Consider the following 8,162-nt stretch of genomic DNA (forward strand, 5'->3'; position numbering starts at 1 on the left):
GTTTTAGACGAAGCCTCTTACAACACCAGCCAACACGAGCCTCGCAGACACATATACCGTCATTCCCATGACGGCACGGTGCCCCCTTAAGAAACTCCCATAGACGGTGGCGCCAGATTACCCTCTAGGTGTTATAGTGAGAAACTCTATGGCCCCAGCTCGCAGCATCGATGGTGGAGGTACGGTGGCGCGGTGGCGAAGCCTTGCGCGCCGCTGCTGCGGCGCTACCGAGAGAGGGCGCTCGCTGGTGTGACGTCACGCTAGGAGGATAAATGGGGCTACAGCTCGGCTCCTCGCAGTGGTCGGCGCGCTGCCTTGCGCTATGTCGGATGATGTATAGCCATAAGTTTAACAAAGGGCAACCATGTCCACACTATCAGCGGAACCAAGGCGCAGCCAAAGGTATTGCTTTCGCAATCTTCCAGGCTTAACCAAGCTAAGCCTTCAGCCAATTTTTTTAATCTTCTAAATTCTTGGACATTTCAATATTATTTCTCAAGTTGCGTCGCACTGCATGTTTATCAGTCTTCTCAGCGTGCGATTTCTCTCTGCTTCTTTTTCGTAAGCCAGTGAATTAATTCATAACACAAACATGACCATATGCGATGCCTTTCTTTAATGTGCGTCTTACCCCTCCCTTTCCGTTCCAGTGAACTTGCCAGGATCTAGCATCACCAAGTTCATAGACTAAACCTTCATGACATTAGCCGGGCAGCGGGCGAGCGTCTCAGTGCGCGTTTTCTGCTACTCACCGAATATCGCGCAGTCCCGGCGCCGTAGCAGAAATCTTCCTCGCATCTGTGCTTGCTGCATACCCGAGTTGTAGCCGATGGCTGTCTGTCGGTTCTAAGTTTCGTCAGCCAAGCTTCACGCAGCTCCTTGTCCTGCGGATACGTGTAAATAAGGCTGACACCGGGCTCCGTTGCGCACGTCCGGCACTGCGGCACCGAGCAGTAGCCTACCATGCTGCACGCCTCCAAAGGCAGCCACTACCTATTATAGTACTTTCAAATGTTGTCAGGCAGACACCCAAGGCGGTAAAGCCTCACCACTTAATCAGAAACGCGGCGCAGGTGGGACTTCAAACTTTCGTTTTCAGGCCGCTTCGGCGCTTCCGAAGCAGCCGACGCGGCCGCTGTGTCCACGTGATCCCTCATTGCAGGTCACGCTGACAGTGGCGCCAGCTTTTCCAGTGGTGGAGCTCGCCTCCAATACTAAAGCAGGCGGCGCAGGATCTCCACGGCACCCAAGGGGTAGCGGGGGGATCAAAGATGGAAGCAGCTAGGGCGGCCCGTGGGTTGAGGCCGCGGAGGCCGAAGCGTGCCAGGGGATGTTCGCATAAAAAATTGCCTGTCCGCGATAGCGAACAGCCGATCTTATACACCCCTGCTGGCACGCGCAGGCGTCGGCGGCGTCCTGGAGGCGTCGTTTGTTTACCCGGAGGCGCCGCCAATAATGCGAAATAATGGCACGTTGTTACAATTCGTAAAAAAGACGATTGAATAAATATAAATACGTCCAGCCGCCAACTTGTGATGCTAGGTTCAGCACCACCGCGCCCCGCGAATTCTGCAACACCAGTCAGAACTTTCCTTCTGAAGGTACGTCGGACAGCTAGACTTTCTCTGCGGCGCTGGTGCTCGGTCAGTCATCGTCACCGGCGGCCTTTCACCCACTTGCGTTAAACCGCGGTTGCTAAGGCTTCTAAATTCTAGATTTAGATTCTAGATTGCTTCTAGATTTTCAATATATGCGGCCCGGGCCCACTACAGTCGCAAGCCATGATCCGCCATGACTGACTTAGCACGAGCGCTCCAGGTGCGAGACAGTCTGTCCGACACAGCGGTCGCCTTAATCGGGCGTCCGTGCCTGCTGCTTCACCTATTTTACCGGGCCGGCAGCTAGCGTCCGAACGTAAACAAACTCCACCCCACTCCGTAATGCCGGCACGCCTAGGAACAAACGCCTACAACACGCGCTAAGAAAGCTCCTCCGTAGTGCCTAGGCAGAGTCATATTCAAGAAGCAAAAGCCCCCAAATTTTCTTGCTCACGCCCGCTCTTACTCGCCCCTGCGCACAAACGGCTGTCGATCCCTCAAATACACGTCTCGTCACCGCCACCACTTCCTCAAGTTAAATAAAAAGTGCGAAGTGGCCATGAAGTGGCTTTGTTGCATGTTACGGTGAGTTCCTCCTCTATAGCATAGAGGAGGCACTGTTACGGTGTACTGTAATAGGGTAGTGTGTCGTCCGGCGGCGAAAACATGCCTCTTTTTTGCGATGACCGCCGGGAGTGGATAAATGCATAGAGTTACTATACTGACTCTAGAGGACAAGCTACCCATAGGGCCCATGCATTGAAATCGGGAACCGCAAGAGCGCCGCCATGTTGCTACGCGCCGAGGTTGCCAGCTCCTGAGACGCTTGCTAGACTTGGTGACAGTAGTCAGTTTTAATCCGGCAACCGTAGCAGCATGGCGCCTCGCTTAGTGTCGTGATGTGTGCGTGCAGCTGTGTGTGTGTTTGGGCTTCATAAGTTGGTTCTTTATTCTATGTTGCGGGACGGTGTGGGTGTGGTCCATGTTGGCCGTACAGGTGGCAGTTATGCAACCGAGGGATGATCCTGTTGAAGTTTCCGGCGGTATGCGGTTTTCAGCGGTCATGCCTGTTGCAGGAGTGTCACGTACTCGACGAGGTTACGAGCTCGAAGCTGTGGTCAGATTCTTCGTTGGCGTTCCGTAATTCTCTTCGCACGGGCGCGGTATGTTGCAAAAGCCGCTTTCGCGATCTATCGTAGCGACGATAGATCGGGTTTCTTTATTATTATAAGTACTGATCCAGCTGTAGGGCACATGTAGCCGACAAACGGAAGTCTCAGGAGAGCACCTGAGATTATAATAAAGCAGGCGGCACAGGAACTCCAGGGCACCCAAGGGACAGTGGGGGGATCAAAGCTCGAAGCAGACCGGTACGTAGGTTGGGGCCGCCGAGGCAGGTGTGTGCCAGGGAGTGTTCGCACGGACAGCTCCCCTGGCACGCGCAGCAGTGCCTCGCAAGGTCGAGATACTTTAAAGGCACCTGCGCCCACGATCTTTCTTTTGCCTCGGTGCAGTTAGCACGATTAATGAGAATAATATGGAGGGCATCCGGTGCAGTCGCGAATGCGTCATGGCAAATGTAGCTCGCGTCGCCTGGCGTGTGTAGTAATATCAGAGTTGGTTGTATGAACTTCATCATATTAATGCGCTTTGTTACGGTACCTTAACGGAATGGGTCTAGAGGACGGTGTTGGTACATTTTTTTCGTACCGCCCTAATCCTGTTATACCCCCCACTACAAACACACACACATACCCCCCCCCCTTTTTCTTTATGTATACATACAATTCCTTGCCATGATGGATCATAGCCTCCTTTATTTTTGAAAAATAGAGGAGGCTATGGACGGATTGACCAGTTCAAGTTGTCAACTTGTCAGTAACTGTCATAGGCATGACTGTAATAAACACAATTCCACGATCGGATTGTTTACTTTCATTTTTTGTTGTAACACTGAGGACTACATAGAACTTTATTTTGTATATGTGAGAGAAGTATGTGGATATCACGAGCTTAAGCGAATGTGCGATACACGGGCAAAACATCTGCTACAACATGAACTGAATTGAGGGCCACACAACACATACGTAATTAAAGGTGCAAAATATAGGGGGAAGCTTCAAAATACGCTCTGTAGCACTGCAAAGTATAACATATATTGTATGTGTACAATAAATGTTCAAAAAAACAATGCATCAATGTCCCATTTGCCTTCAAGTTTATTAACAAGTTCAAGTTTACTGAAGTTTATTATGAGCATATGTACAACAGGAATCTACTAACACACCCGCAGTTAAGGTGGCTGTTCGAGGTGTGCTGGCTGCCTCAGTGTAAGAAAAAGAAATTGGGCGAATGTCGACACCAGTGCCACTGCTTCTTGCCTCTGACCTGCACGTGCCTCCGCGGCATCTTTGTGCACAAGTGTGCTGGCGTGGCGAACGTAGGAGTCATCCGAGAGAAAGAGTATCGTTTACATGGAGAAGTGGCTGTTCACATAGCCTGTCGCTTTCCCTCAAATGTTTCCTTGGCGACTAGGGTGACACACCCGCAGTCAAGGTAGCTGTTCGAGGTGTGCTGGCTGTCTAAACGAAAGAAAAAGAAATTAGAAGAATGTCGATACCAGTGCTATTGCTTCTTGCCTCTTACCTGCATTTGCCTCCACGGCCTCTTGGCTTGCGGAGTCTGTATGAGGGAGCTGCTGTGGCTAGGCGAAGGCATTGTCGAAGGAAAAAGAAAAGGCCATTCAAATGGGGAATTATAGAAATAAATGCAGTTCTTATGTCTGTTTCTTGCACTGTTCTTGCCTAAAAGTTTTCAAAGACAGTGTCCAGAATACACCAGCACTTTGACTGCTTTTGCTGTTTACCTGCAAGTGTTGCTGTGAGATCCTTAGTATGGCTGCGTGCAGCATTGTAACACTTAGTGGAGGCATTTGAAGTGGTAGCCAAAAATATAAAGAATCATCCTTGTCTGCATGAATGCTTTAAATTTCTAGATGCAGTGGTAACTATTACTATTGGTGCAAGGCCCCCCACATCTATGCGGCAAGTGCCATAGCTCGAAACTGAATTTTTCCTTTAGTGTTTCACAAGGTGACTGATATGTCCACATTAGACGTGATCCGTTTCTTATTATTTATCCCAGTGTGGAGAGAGCACCATTAAATAGTTTTTTTTAATTTTTGCATGGCTTTAATTGCTTTTTGGTTTGTTTCTGAATTTATCAAACAGCAGTCTCATGATGCTAAAGTGACTCATGATATGACAGCCATCAGCTTTAGTTTTTCAGAAAAACAACGCATTTCCTGACCCATTGTGTGCTATCCCATTACTCGCATAATTTCTCAGAGTATTCTACCTATACTGACTTGCTTGATTTCCACTAAAGAATCTTGCATCTTCAAATACCATTCTTCCCTTAAAATCATTCGACACTTCTCATAATTTCTGTACCTTGGGCTTCTGATACTCTGCATTCACCATTTTTGCTTGTTTCTGACTAGAAATGTCTTCTTTAATTTCGAGCTTAAATTTTACCTTTGGAACACACGGAAGGGCTTGCCATTGCATATCTGCATAAAAGGGAAACATGTTTCATGCGAAATCCAATTGAAGATTGATGAATGCAGCTTGCAGTGTGATATGACTGAATGAGCCATTAAAGTAACTCATCTCACTTGGTAAATTAAAGCACTTATTAGTGTGATGTACAAGATACGTTACACTAACGTGGTGGGTTCTCTTGCTTATACAGCAAAAGAATCGGTGCGTGAGAAAAAAATTATTTTTGCATACCCCTTGTACACACTGATTTAAGGAAAATGAGCTGGAGCTGTCCACATAATCTACTTATTTTACCTGCGAGTATGGTCAACAAAAATGTGTCCCAGCTGCTTAGTGGTATTTGAGATTATGTCAGTATTGCATATGTGCCTGTTGTCTAAAATAACTGAATTTTGAAAATGCTCGCAGGGATCTGATGTGCATATCTGCAGTTTATGGATACATGTAAAAGACTCAGCATCAAGTGCAAGTGAACGGACCTACAGGCCCGAAGTCGATCATGCAAATAGATTCGCTGCACAAATTTGTGACCAAAAAAGATATTCCACATGAAATGGCATGCAAGGAAGTGTTGAAAATATTGCACAGTTAATAAAACGCCTACGCTATTAATATGTGGGTTGATACACTCGTTATGCAAAACGGAGGTGAGGCGTGCAGACAGGACACAAGAGTAGAGTATTTACAAGCAAACATGCAACACGAGCGCCGCCCACTTCTCTACTCTTGTGTCCTGTCTGCACGCCTGACCTCTGTTTTGCATAATGAATCCTTACCAACTAGCTCAGCTTTCTGTCGTTCTAAGTCTCGATGCACTCGATTTCGTCCGCATTAGGCACTCGCCTCTTGATTACTTCGTGGCACAGAAATACTCGGCATCAGGCTGTTTTTCTGCTGTGGCCTTTGTAGAAGCATGATTGTTCAAAGTGCAACAATTAAACAGATTCTTTGAGTTGCTTGTGGCTTCGCCAGTACAATTCCGGTGCGCTGGTCCGCCTGTCCAGCAATTTCCTACTGAAGGGAAACCTGCAAATAAAAACGCCGCTCCGCATGTAGAAAAATGCTCTACTGTGACGCTTCTCAAACGATTGTGATGCCCCACAAGAGCTGCCTACTCGCGTGATATTCTCAACAAGGAGATACATTCGTTTACTTACATGTGAAGGTATATGCCTGGGCACTTCGGGGCTTCGGTGGCACAGAAGGCACGAGTGTGCCATAGCGTCCGATGTCGACGCGCGATCGCATGTCAAACCTAAACTGTACGAAACTACTACGCATCCAAAAAACAGATTCGAAACCGAAATTCGCGTCATCCTTTATTAAATGAATGCGTACTTCGTGATTTACATAAGTCACGGACTTAGTGATCGCTTTCTGTAAACTTAATATTAACCCACCACCTTCATAAAACCTCAGGTATGCGTTTTTAGATGACAAAGCATACGGTGACCTGTACTTGTTTTCAGCTCTTTCAATAGTAATTGCGCTGGCCACATTGACCAGTAGCAACAGGGCGGCGCCCTAGAGGTTCCCACTTTTCCGGCCCAGCTTTTCCTCTAGAGTTGTTCTACTAACTCTATGGATAAATGGATGGATGTTATGAACGTCCCCTTTGGAACTTGGTGTGTTGCGCCACCAAGCTCTTGCTATTATACTGCTTAATGTCCTACCTAAGTTAAATAATAAAAAAATAAAATAATAAACACTATGAACTCCCACACCCAAATTTTCTGATCCCCTATTGCTTACTGTGCTTTTGTACGTCTCCGTTTTTTGTCGTTTCCCTACTTTTCGACCACCAATCCTCCAATCGCCTCTTACTAATGCCTATTGCGGACATGTTCGCTTTTCCACTGCTCCCGCTGAACCCAAGGGCTTCAAGAGGCCAGTGGTGCCTAAATCGACCGCTGGGTACATGTCTTCACATTCCAATAAAACATGCTCCATAGTTTCCCTCGCTTTACCGCAGCAAGCACATGCTTCTTCTTCCTTCTTATATCTCGCTTTGTAGGTGCGTGTTCTAAGGCATCCCTGACCTCACTTCGAAAAGTAATGAGCTTTCCTTTGAGTTGTCATAAATTGTTCATTTCCCGATTTCGTTTTTTTCTCTTAAGTAGTTACTCGTGGCAGGTTTCTTTTTCATTGCCGCCACCCATGAGATTAATTCAACCTCTCTGACTTTCCGCTTGACGTTCTTTGTTGCTGTGTTGCCCACCCTACAGGCCACATACTTGCTGGTAAGCTTCCTAGTTCTTTTCCTCCACTGTAATTCAATGTTTTTTCCTGTACAGATACCTGAACACTCTCCCAGCCCATTTACTTTCTTCCATATTCCTCAGGCGTTCTTCATACTCAATTTTACTACGAGCTTCCCTCACTTAATTCAAAACTAGTCCAGCCCATGTCACCCTGCACAACTTCATTTGTAGTCTTCCAGTGAGCGCCCAATACGCGAGGCGACCCACTGACCTTTGGTTCTGTTAAGCACGGCCCGCTGAGGTGCAAGTTTTGCCAGCCAGTTGCGACAGCGGCGTCAACTTTTCTTGGACAATGTCCCACGTCCGCCACTCTGCGTCGCGGGATTGGCGAGATGAGTTCGACGAACCAGGCTTTGTGACGGAACCCGCCACCGCCGATCTGGTCTGCTGTGAACAAGGGAGTCCCCGAGGGAACGTACTAGTTCGAGGCCCCTTCCCACGCACCCTTCCTGATGTCAGCACCGAGTTCTGCGAATACCGTCTGACCTCGGTTGAGGACCATGAACCTGTGCGGAAATGTGTGTGTGTAATCCCTCGCGCAAAGAGGCGGCTCGTCTACGGTGTCTGGTCGGCCGTTTCCCTCACCTTGGGATCGAGGGGGGAACGAGTGTTTATAAACCGCTGTTGTGCGGCTGCTCAGGGTACTTTCTCTCGCAGTCATGCTAGACTGATGAACTGCAACGTCCTGATGTAGATGCTGTAAATAAACCCATATTCCAAATTCTCGCTGAGAAGCAGTC

The 8,162-nt window shown here is 47.9% G+C and overlaps 2 long non-coding RNA genes across 5 annotated transcripts; one reads left to right on the forward strand and one right to left on the reverse strand.

Moving 5' to 3' along the window:
- Positions 1-2,362: 2,362 nt before the first annotated feature.
- LOC129388171 (uncharacterized) lies at positions 2,363-5,773 on the forward strand. The gene is made up of 2 exons (XR_008615202.1): positions 2,363-2,761; positions 5,570-5,773. It is a non-coding gene; the product is annotated as an uncharacterized lncRNA (long non-coding RNA).
- On the reverse strand, positions 3,800-6,335 carry LOC126545462 (uncharacterized). 4 transcript variants are annotated; one of them, XR_011892431.1, is made up of 4 exons: positions 6,319-6,333; positions 5,938-6,187; positions 4,245-5,169; positions 3,800-4,180 (listed from the first exon to the last, which is right to left on the reverse strand). It is a non-coding gene; the product is annotated as an uncharacterized lncRNA (long non-coding RNA). The 4 variants fall into 4 exon arrangements; XR_011892432.1 differs by lacking the exon at positions 5,938-6,187 and having other exon boundaries at positions 6,319-6,335; XR_011892430.1 differs by lacking the exon at positions 6,319-6,333 and having other exon boundaries at positions 5,938-6,263.
- Between the last annotated feature and the right edge of the window lie 1,827 nt (positions 6,336-8,162).

Source organism: Dermacentor andersoni, chromosome 1 (genome assembly GCF_023375885.2).
Source record: "Dermacentor andersoni chromosome 1, qqDerAnde1_hic_scaffold, whole genome shotgun sequence".
Classification (NCBI taxonomy): domain Eukaryota; kingdom Metazoa; phylum Arthropoda; class Arachnida; order Ixodida; family Ixodidae; genus Dermacentor; species Dermacentor andersoni.